Source organism: Juglans regia, chromosome 1, assembly GCF_001411555.2.
Source record: "Juglans regia cultivar Chandler chromosome 1, Walnut 2.0, whole genome shotgun sequence".
NCBI classification, from domain to species: domain Eukaryota; kingdom Viridiplantae; phylum Streptophyta; class Magnoliopsida; order Fagales; family Juglandaceae; genus Juglans; species Juglans regia.
Window position 1 is genome coordinate 21,429,392 of NC_049901.1, and position 11,022 is coordinate 21,440,413.

Here is an 11,022-nt window from a genome sequence, read left to right on the forward strand (position 1 = left end):
TTATACTATCTTAACATCGGTATATCATGGATATACTTCAGAAGACAAAAATGCATGAAGCTAAACCCATTAGTACCCCTATGGCTACCTCTACTAATCTCAGTGCTTTTGACAGTGAAGATTTCAGTGACCCAACACTTTTTCGTAGCACAGTTGGTGCTTTTCAGTACTTGTCAGTCACTAGGCCTGATATAGCTTTCACTGTTAACAAATTATCTCAGTTCATGCATAAACCGAAACTTGCACACTGGCAGTCAGCTAAACGACTACTTCGGTATCTAAAACAGACCATTAACCATGGTCTTGTATTTAGCAAGTCAAGCAACAACATTCTTCAAGCATTTTCAGATGCTGACTGGGCTGGATCTTGCGATGATCGACGCTCGACTGGAGGTTTTTGTGTGTTTCTCGGGCCAAACCTTATCTCATGGAGTTGTAAAAAGCAAGCAACAGTTGCGCGATCAAGTACTGAAGCCGAGTATAAAGCACTTGCCAATACAGCTGCTGAACTCCAATGGCTTCAATCTTTGCTGCAGGAGCTTGGTCTTCGAACTTCAGCTCCTCCCATCTTATGGTGTGATAATATCGGCGCCACATATCTATCATCCAATCCCATTTTTCATGCTCGCACGAAGCACATCGAAATTTATTTTCATTTTGTGAGGGATATGGTAGCCAAGAAACTTATTGAAGTCAAGTTCTTATCCTCAAAGGAACAGCTAGCCGATATTTTTACCAAACCACTTTCTTCCTTCAGATTTGCGGCACTTCGATCCAAGCTCAATGTAGTTTCCACTTCATTGGACTTGCAGGGGCATATTAAGGATAAGGCAGTTATGGAGAAGCCGTAGGAAAACTAGAGTTCAAATGAGTTTCAAATGCAGCAGACTTAGTCAAAGGCAGTTATGGAGAAGCCGTAGGAAACTAGAGTTTCAAATGCAGTAGACTTAGTCATCCAGTTGTATTCTATTTTTGAAATTCCTCTTATCTGTTTGTTATGTTTCCTACTACGAGTATACTTGTATTTCTCTATAAATAAGACAATCCACAACTCTGCAAAGTGTGGAAAATATTTCCTCAACACTTTGGATGTAAAGGAACGCGTTGCGTAATGGTTGAAAACAATGAATGGGATTTGTAACGACCAAAAGGAGAAGGGAGATACTTGCAAGATGGGCGTAGGGTCCGCTAATTCAACAATATTTGAGGAATGAAATCACATTCAATGTAGAAGATTGGCGCCTCTATGGGTTTTTAGATAAGATAATGCACCAATTTTTGGAAATACATTTCAATGCTTCTTGAAGCTTTACATATAATTCAGCTGCCACAGTCAGATTTGAGGTCCACTACTCCCCCTTCCATCTGATCATCTTCTTTCAAATGATCAAATGCCTTTTTACAAGATGGACTTTCAACATGAATATAATAACTTCGTAATTTTTTTTTTATAAGTAATAATATTATATATATATATATATCAATAGGAGTAATCAAGTACACTTATAAAAAAAAACACCTAACCCATACAAGAAAGTCCCTAATGACCCAAAAACCCATGAAAACCTATCCAAAATACACCAAGCCCGAATTGGAAAACTATCGATACACCTTCCAGACCTCATTCCCTAGATTCCGTGAAACTAATCCTCTATCCAAACATCCCACTACAAGAACGTCTTCACAAAGCTCTCCCTTTAACCTTCCCTCGACTTGAGCTAGATCCATTAGGATCGCAGTTGATTGCCCAAGAAAGATTCTTTAACTCCCTGTTTTTCTTAAATTTAGGCCTCGTTTACATTCAAAACCCACCCCTACTCATATCAACTGATCTCATCTCATTATTACAACTTTATCAAATTTTCATACAAAATATAATAAATAATTCAACTTTTTTAAATTTTAAAATAACTTTTTCAAATTCTCATACAAAATATAATAAATAATTTAACTTTTATTCTACTATTCATAAATCATCTCAACCCATCTCTGAATTCAAACAATTCCTTAGATTTGGTTTCAAGAGCGTGGCTCGCCTCCATTGCAGAAATAACCTCGGAATTTTTCACAATTACCATTTGAAAAATGACAATTTTCTCCAAGTAACCTCAAAATCTCCTCTGCCGCTTCTACATCTCCCTTCTCTTTCAAGTACTTGAGACATTCAGCCAATATAAAACGGTTGGGCTTGTATCCTGGTAGATTTCCCAACAGTGCTTGCTTCATTGTCTCCACTGCCTTCAGCATCTGACCATGTGCATGATATCCACTTGCCAGGCGATCCCATGTGATCGAGTCTACCTCCGTCCCACTCTCTTTAAGCCTGTCTATATATGCTTCAGCCTTTTCCAAAAGACCCTTGTTGCAATAAGCAGTGATCAGCACGCGTGGAATCCGGAAGTCAACAAATGTAGTTACAGATTCCCACTCCTCCAGGATCTTTTCAGCACCATCCAAGTCATCCAGCTTTACTAACGAGCTTATCATACAAAGATAGCCGTCCGAGTTCCAGACTTCCTCCATCCCTCCATAACAAGTCCAAATACGATACACCTCCGCTTTATTCTGAATAGCCGCGTATAAAGTGAGGAATGTTTCATAAGCAAACTTCCTTCCGCGCATACGAAACACCTCTCCTGTCTTCAGCATTTCTTTCGTCTTTTCATGTAAGCCAGCTTTCAAGTATCCCTTTGCTGCAACAGCATAAGCATTCCAGTCGATGGCGATTTTAGGATCAGCTTCCATCTTCATTAAAAGCTTCTCCATTCCCTCAATGTCAGAGGTGGCTGCATAAGCATTCAACCTAATGTTAAATGTGATCATCTTCCGACCAATGCCCTTCTTTTCCATCTCTTGCATTACACTGTCTAGTTTCTCAGTTTTACCCAACCGAGAATAGAGTTTTAACATAACGTTATAAGACAGATGATTCCAGAAAACCTAGCTCCCTCATCTTCTGCATGGTGGCCTCTGCTTTATCTAAAGATTTATGTTCTGCATAGCAGTTTAAAAGAGCACCATATACGTGCATGGTGATTCTTGAAGTGTCAGGGATGCCATCAAAATACTTCTCTGCTTCTTCTAGACCATGAACTTTTGAGATCAAATCTAGCCGAATCGCAATGTCTCCAGGGGATAGGTCATGGTTCCTTTGCTCACTCAACCATTCAGATATCTGATACAAAACAAGATCCAGGAGCATTAATATGAAGATTATCGTCACATTACCATTGCGCCAAACAAGAATGGTTAAGTGAAATACTCTCCTATACAATTTCTCAAAACAACTTCCCTGTATTCACAGCCACAAGGGTGGCCAATGTTTCAACCAAAATGGAAACCAAGTTTCAACCATAAAAACCAATGCTAGTATTATCTAATTGAGAGGTAATTTTCCCAAACTTAAGATTCAAGTAGCAGAAATATGAGAGACAATAATCGGAGAAGGAACAAGAGTTATCATGCATGCATTCATTAAGACATTGGTACAAATTAATCAATAGAAACGTAAACTTGATTATGTGTATATTTTTGGTATGGGCTTAGACATGAAATAACTTGATTACGTCATAAAAAGACTTGAGAGTATATATCCAAGTTGTTCCATGTGACTTCCTTTGTTCAGATGTCTATTTTTCTTTTCTAAGTAGGCAAAATTTTATTGAAGGCGCAAAGGGCTCAACCCAAGTACATAAGAAGTATAAAGAAGGAAAAACAGGTTTCTTCATTTGTTCTGTTTTTTTTATTAGCTAAAGAATACCCATGTTCAACATCAAGGGGGTGCGCATGCTATAAAATCCGAAAACGGAAAGAAAGGTCACACAACTACCACTGCCACAGCCATGCTTACATCTACAACCAAGCTGCATATACATAGAACAAAATCCAAGTGCAACTGAAAGAATCTATGAGAAAAAGGATATCAACCAGAAGTTCAACTAAATATCAGCTAAACGGACAAACCAAGCTGAAAAGCATAGCAGTACAGTAGCAAGGCTGAGCGTTCCCAAGATACAAGTTGCCAAGTTTAAGCGTTACTCTTTCCAGATGCGGCAGAGATGATGTAGACCCAATTGCTGACAGTTTCATGGAGAATTTGGAACAGAGAAATTCTTGCAACTTACTGAGTTTTATCGATCCAGAGATTTCGTATGACTCGTTTGAGTCTAGCTTGATCAAATTTACGACATGAGCTCAAACAGAAAGCTGGCTTGACCATTGCTAGACCTTCACTCAAGCAATTGCGATAAAGTCCCCGTGATCTATTTGAAAGTTTGGTTGACATGAGTGAACCTGTGATTTATTCATTTCATTTTTATTAGAAGTCTGGACTATGGTAGCATTTTGGGCTACTTAAAAAACACTATTAGGCCATTTTGTTTTCCTTATTTGCCATTATTAATCAGTTTTCATAATAGAAACATAGAAACATTCTATTAGAGTTCTCTCAAGTAGTGAGAACCGAGGATGTAATTGGGTTGGGGGGGGGGGAGGACGACAACTACACTTGGATAGACAATTAGAGTTCTCTCAAGTAATAACTGAGGCATTTTTCTGGGCCTACCCATGCATTCTCATTTTGATGAAAATTCTGTTGGGCTACTTTTTTTTGTGTGGCGGACTGTACCACACAAGGATCCTTTGCGGTTTTTTTGGTGGATTTTCAAAATTTTGACACATTTTGGCTCTTGAACCGACCTGGCCCGCTGATTAGGGTTTGCTATATATTGCATTATTCCTTTGAACGGCCGCTGCACTATACCTTTGATTACCATCTGAAATGAAATCCTCTATAGCTCCATGGAAGTAGGAATATTGCGGAACCACGTAAATTTTGTGTCATGTTTGATTGATTCCACTATTAGTTTTTTTTTTTTCTCTTATCGGTCTTAACAAACTCAAGTATCACATGTCACTTGATATGTCTTCTTTAACCCCTAGGGGTTGGCTCGAGTGGTAAAGGCCTTGGGCTTGGGGGTATATTCCCCCTAGGTCTAAGGTTCAATTCTTCTTGGGTGCAAACAATCTTTAGGGGTTATCGGACTGAGAGATTTTCTCCTTGAATTACTCAAGGTGCACTTATGGGAAACTCTTTGCCAAGGGCCTGTGCACTCCCGGGATTAGTCGGGATGCTGTTCCGGACACCTGGTGCAAATGAAAAAAAAAACTTAATATCTCTTCTTTCTCATATTAAACAATTACCGCATCGTGTTTCTTAATTTTGCTACAACTTGGGAAACTGTTCAAAAACTCAACACATGGAAACATACCTCGTGCAACCATCCTCCAAAGTAGAAAACAACAGGTGACAAGAACTCTAAGAGGCCATTAGTTACCTTGTAAGCCTAATGAGCGCTATTACATCTTAACCCGAAATGGTTGGGGAGAAGAGCAATTCTTTTTTTAGGGTACTCCCGGGAACAGATATAGAAGAGATGGGTAGGGACAGTAGCTCAAAGGATTAAAGAGCGTGTATTTTTTTTTTTGTTGGGGGGGGGGGGTTGAATAACCTCGCCCAAACCTGGCAAAAAATGGAAGGGCATTTTGCCTTGGGGATAGAAAAATCATGATTGGGATAGCAGACAGGTGGAATCAAATCTCTTAGAACCAAAACAGTCTTCTGTTTTTGGAGCAGGCACGGACACATTGAGTGCACCGTATAAAACATCCAATAAATTTATGCACGCTTTTAGGTTCAAATTTACTTCTACCACAAATATACCATACAACTCAGATGGACTCATTCGTCATCTATCAGACAATCATTAGACCCTTCGCAGCCTAAAAAATTATAACCAATGTGTACACCCATATCAAAAGTACATAACACACGGGCACTCACAAATGCATATAAGTTTGAAGGGAATTGATACCTGTAAAGCGTGTTTGAAGCGACGATGTTTGCGAAGCTGCCTGATAAATTTATGAAGGGAAACCTGAACGTCTCGTCCTTCTTCAAGCCACTGGTTGATCACTTGGACGATCGGAACCCTAGGATGACCGGCCCGCGAAATGCGAATGTTGAGAGGTCGACTTGGGGCGGAGACCTGGGTATGGTTTCGGTATGAAAGAAGAAAGCACCGAAAACCCTCGAAATGGCATAGCCGCGCCATGGATTTGAGCGAAACAGCTTCATGCATTAATGAGTTGAGAGCGAGAGATGAAATCGAACCCTAACGATGAATGCGGTATTTCTTAAGGAGTTGGGATTTAAGGGTTTAAGAATTTTAATAGGCCATTGTGGTGAAGCCCATTTATCAGTTCCGGCCCAACATTGGCCGTTTTAGGGCCGTTAAGGATTTAGATACTTTTAAAATATTCATAATATATTTTTAAATAATAGTAAAATTATTTGAGTTGACATGTTTTATTAAGTTTTGAAAATTAAGAGAAAAAATTTAATAAAAATGATATAAAGCTCAAAAATAGTTTAAATATAATTTTTTTAATCTTATTTTTATTTTAAAATTTAAAAAGTTATATTATTTTTTGTGTGGTATTTGAGAGTTTTGAGAAATTGTAATGATTAGATAATGATTAGATGAAAATTTTAAAGATTTAAAATTAAAAGTATTTTATTTTTGAGTAATGTTTGAGAAGATAATATCCTAGACTAATGAAAGGATAATGATAATATTGTTATTCTAAGATTCTAATCATACCACAACAAAATAATTTATTTTTGAAATTTTATAAGATTGGGCTCATTGAGTAAGGTCACGTTTGGATAGTCAAATGAGACGAGATAATAAATATATGAATAATAATGAAATAGTTTATGAATACCAGTGAAATAATTTGAGTTAAGATTTTTATTGAATTTTAAGAAAGAAAAGAGAAAAATAGAATAAAAATATTATAAAATTAAAATATTCTTAGAATGTAACTTTTTTAATATAAATTTTCTTTTAAGATGCAAAACCCCTGCCGCCCCCTTGGCCCCCCAAATGTATAAAAACAAAAGAATGTTGAGATAAAATGAAATAAAATAAGTTGAGATGTGAGACTAACTGCATATCGAAAAACGGACTTAATTTAGTTTTTTCAATAAGAAAAATTCTATTCCTAAGCCTCATACACCACACACCATTATTTTTATAATTTTTTTAATTTTATTCTCTTACTAAATGTGTAGTAATATTCATGTTGTTAGATTTTTTGAATATAGTTATAACAAAATGAAATGCAAAGTAATGAATTAAAATTGTTGAAATTAATTAACCGAAATTTAAAGAAACAAGAAAATAAATGACATTAAAATAAACATGAATTAAAGGTGCAAGGAAATTAAATAACAGTAATTTAAATTGCAGGAAATTAAAGGTGCAAGAAAGTTAAATGACAGTAAATTAATTTGCAGGAAATTAAAAGTGAGAGGAAATTAAATGATATAAATTTAAATTGCAGGAAATTAAAGTGCAATAAGAATAAATGACATTAATTAAACTGAAATTAAATAAGAATAAGAATTGTAAAGAATAAACTTGATGTTTGGAAATGGGGATTGCGTTCTCCAATCCAAAAATCTGAACTTCCAATTAAAATGATCTTTCAAATAAAATAAAATGAACTCTCAACTGAAATAAAATAAACTTAAAACATTCTTCAAAGAGAACTGAAAATTCACTCACTAAACAAACTCAAGATGAAAATTACTTCCGCAAATGAAATTCACTGAGCTAGTCCGGACGAAATGGACAGCTGCATGTTCTTGCTTTTCGGCGTCCACTTCCCGTTGTTACGGACTCACGCGTGAGTGTTGCCTTTATTTTTTATTTCCCTTTCTCAGTGTGCTTTCTTTCCTTTTCTTCTTCATTCCTTTTGCCCAGTTCTCCGCGTGCGTGCATCGTAAGTGTGTGCCCCCAGCCGAAAGTTTCTTGTTCTTAATCTTGCTTTTAGCCGTGCGTCCAGACCGAAGAGGAAAAGCCAACTATTTTTTTTTATTTCTTGTTTCCATCTTCCGTGAGTTGCGTCTCCGTTTGCAGCCTTGCTGTGTAATGGAAGTGAGTTAGAGAGAACAAGCCGAGAGGTAGGGACGGAGGTAATGGGCTGCGGAGGAGCTGGAGGCTGGGGCAGTGCGGTGGTGCTGCGCATGGTGGTTGAGCTTTTACGTGGTTCCGCAGGCAAGGTGGAGACTGAAACAGTGCTCTGTTTTATGGAAGAAAAACAGAGGAGTTTCGGTGCTTTGATGGCAGTTTCACGGAAGCACAGTCGTGGTTGTTTCTTCCATGAAGATTGCATGTGAGCTGCAGCAGATGATTGCGGGTGGAAGTGAATGGTGGCCCTGCTGAACGTGTGCCATGGAGATGGAGCACGGTGGACGGTGGTTGTGCAGTTGGACGTGCGGCAGTGTGCGTGGTGCTGGAGGATGACGATGAATACAAACGACATGTCGTTTATCAGAGCCAGAATTCATTTGCAGGATAAACGACTTGTCGTTTGTTTCTAAGGAAAAAACGGCACGTCGTTTAGAAAAGGCCAGATTTGATTTCTTTAGACGAAGCTGTAAAACAGAAAAATAAAAAAAATAAAATAAAACTTAGACAAGCAAAACAAATAATAAATAATTAAAGAAACAAAATTAAAACTAGACAGAAAATAAAATAAATAAATAAAATAAAATTAGACAAAAAAAATGAAAAATAAAATATTCAAAGTGTGTTGTGCATGCGAGTAAATATTACTCAATTAAATCAAAATTAAGCATAAACTATACTATTAATCAATTTAAATCACAACTTGGATTTATGCCTTTTAACCATTTTTCTATCTAAAACCAATAATAAAATAATAAATCAATTAAAAATATATTGGTTTTAAATATATAAAATATGCAATAATGCAGCTCAATCAGCCTCGACCGTGCTTAAGGGACGATGAGAGAAATACTTAGTTGATTTGTTTTCTCATTTGGTCACCAAGTGCAAGTGGAGACATTCGGCTTGTGTTCGGTAGGAGATTGCCTCTTTCACCCTTAAGGGATGAGGAGAGAAACACTTTACTGAGTCGTTTCCTCCTTTGGTCACCAAGTGCGAGTGTAGATACTTGACGTGTGTTTTACAGGAGGTTGCCACGACCGTGCTTAAGGGGTGAGGAGAGAAATGCAACGTTGAGTTATTTCCTCATTCGGTCGCCAAGTACGAGTGAAGACACTCAACTTGTATTTGGCAGGAGGTTGCCTTGACCGCCCTTAAGGGGCAAGGATAGAAACACTTCGTTGACTTGTTTCCCCCTTTGGTCGTTAGGTGCAAGTGGAGACACTCGGGTTGTGTTTGGTGGGAGGTTGCCTCAACCACGCTTAAGGGGTGAGGAGAGAAGCACTTCGTTGAGTTGTTTCCTCCTTAGTCACCAAGTGCAAGTGGAGACACTCAGGTTGTGTTTGGCGAGAGGTTGCCTCGACATCTCGCCTCGACAACACTTAACGGGCAACAAGAGAAACACTCTATTGAGTTATTTCCTCCTTGGTCACCAGGTGCGAGTGGAGACACTCGGCTTGTGCTTGGCGTGAGGTTCCCTCGATCTCGCTTAAAGGACGGGGAGAGAAACACTCCATCGATTTGTTTCCTCCTTTGGTCGCCAAGTGTGAGTGAAGACACTCTCAACTTGTATTAGGCGGGAAGTTGCCTCGATTGTGCTTAAGGGGCTAGGAGAGAAATACTCCGTTGAGTTGTTTCCTCCTTTGGTTGTCAGGTGTGTGTAAAGACACTTGGCTTGTGTTTGGTGGGAGGTTTATTCGACCGTGATTAAGGGGTAAGGAGAGACACACTCCATTGAGTTATTTTCTTCTTTGGTCGTGAGGTGCTAGTGGAGACAATGGAAGCGAACAACCCTTTAATTACAATGACATGATTACATGGAAATTTATACAAAGTAATTTCTTAGGTGTTTGACATTCCATGGGTGGGGTAGGTCCTTCCTTTGGGTATCTTTGAGGTGGTACAAACCTGATCTGTGGCTAGCTATAACAACGTAGGGACCTTCCCATTGTGGTCTGAGTTTTCCCTCTTCCACGATGGTGACTCCAACTTTCTTCAAGACCATGTGTCCTATCTTCAAGAACCTTGCATTGACCCTCTTATTGAAATACAACCCTGTCTTCCTTTTGTTAGCAATTGCCTTATTTTCTCCTAGCCTCTTCTTCAATATGCCCTATCATCTTATTTGTCGCCTTAACTTGCCCATTGGCTTGAGGATATTCAGGGGAGGAATACTTGACCTTGATTTCGACTTCGGCATAACAGTTCTAGTAGTGCTCAGAGTCAAACTGCATGCCGTTGTCCAAGATGATGCCTTGTGATATCCTAAATCGGCTTATGATGGTTTTCCACAGAAACTTGGTAACATTTTGTGAGGTTATTGTCGCCATTGCCTCGGCCTTTGCTTTTTTTTTTTTTTTTTTGAAGTAATCATTGATGACAATGATGAACTTCGTGCCTTCTTTACCTGGCGGCATGGGACATACCAAATCCACTTCCACAAGGCAAGTGGCTAGGGGGATGTGACTGATGTCAGTTCCGTAGGCAGGTTGCTCAAGATTAGCGCATGCATCTGGCATTGGACACACTTCTTGGTCAATTCCTTGTTGTCTTAAGGGCGTGTGGACAATAGTACCCGACCCTCATGACCTTATCCGCCAGAGCTCCTCCTTCATTGTGATTTCCACATATTCCCTTATGTACTTCTTCCATGACGTATTAGGCCTCTTTTTATGATACACATCTTAGGAGGTTTGGGGGGGGTGAGAAGCCTCTTTTTATATAGCGTGCCACTAATCATGGTAAATCGAGCAGCCTTGTTCTTAACTTTCCTTACTTCTTCCTTACTAGGTGGGAGTTCACTGGTAGTTAAAAACTTGATTATGACACTAATCCATTATGGGGTTTCTGTGTTTATTTTTTAGATCTCGAGCCCTATAATTGGGACTTCTATTGTTCATGTGATCACCCTTCATGGTAAGACAGTTTCATCTTTCTCGGATGCTGCTCACTCTAGTTTGTTAGCTTTCCAACTATCCTCCCTTGG

General features: G+C 38.6%; 1 pseudogene; it reads right to left on the reverse strand.

The window, feature by feature from the left end:
- Positions 1–2,019: 2,019 nt before the first annotated feature.
- Positions 2,020–6,113, reverse strand: LOC109020666 (annotated as a pseudogene).
- Between the last annotated feature and the right edge of the window lie 4,909 nt (positions 6,114–11,022).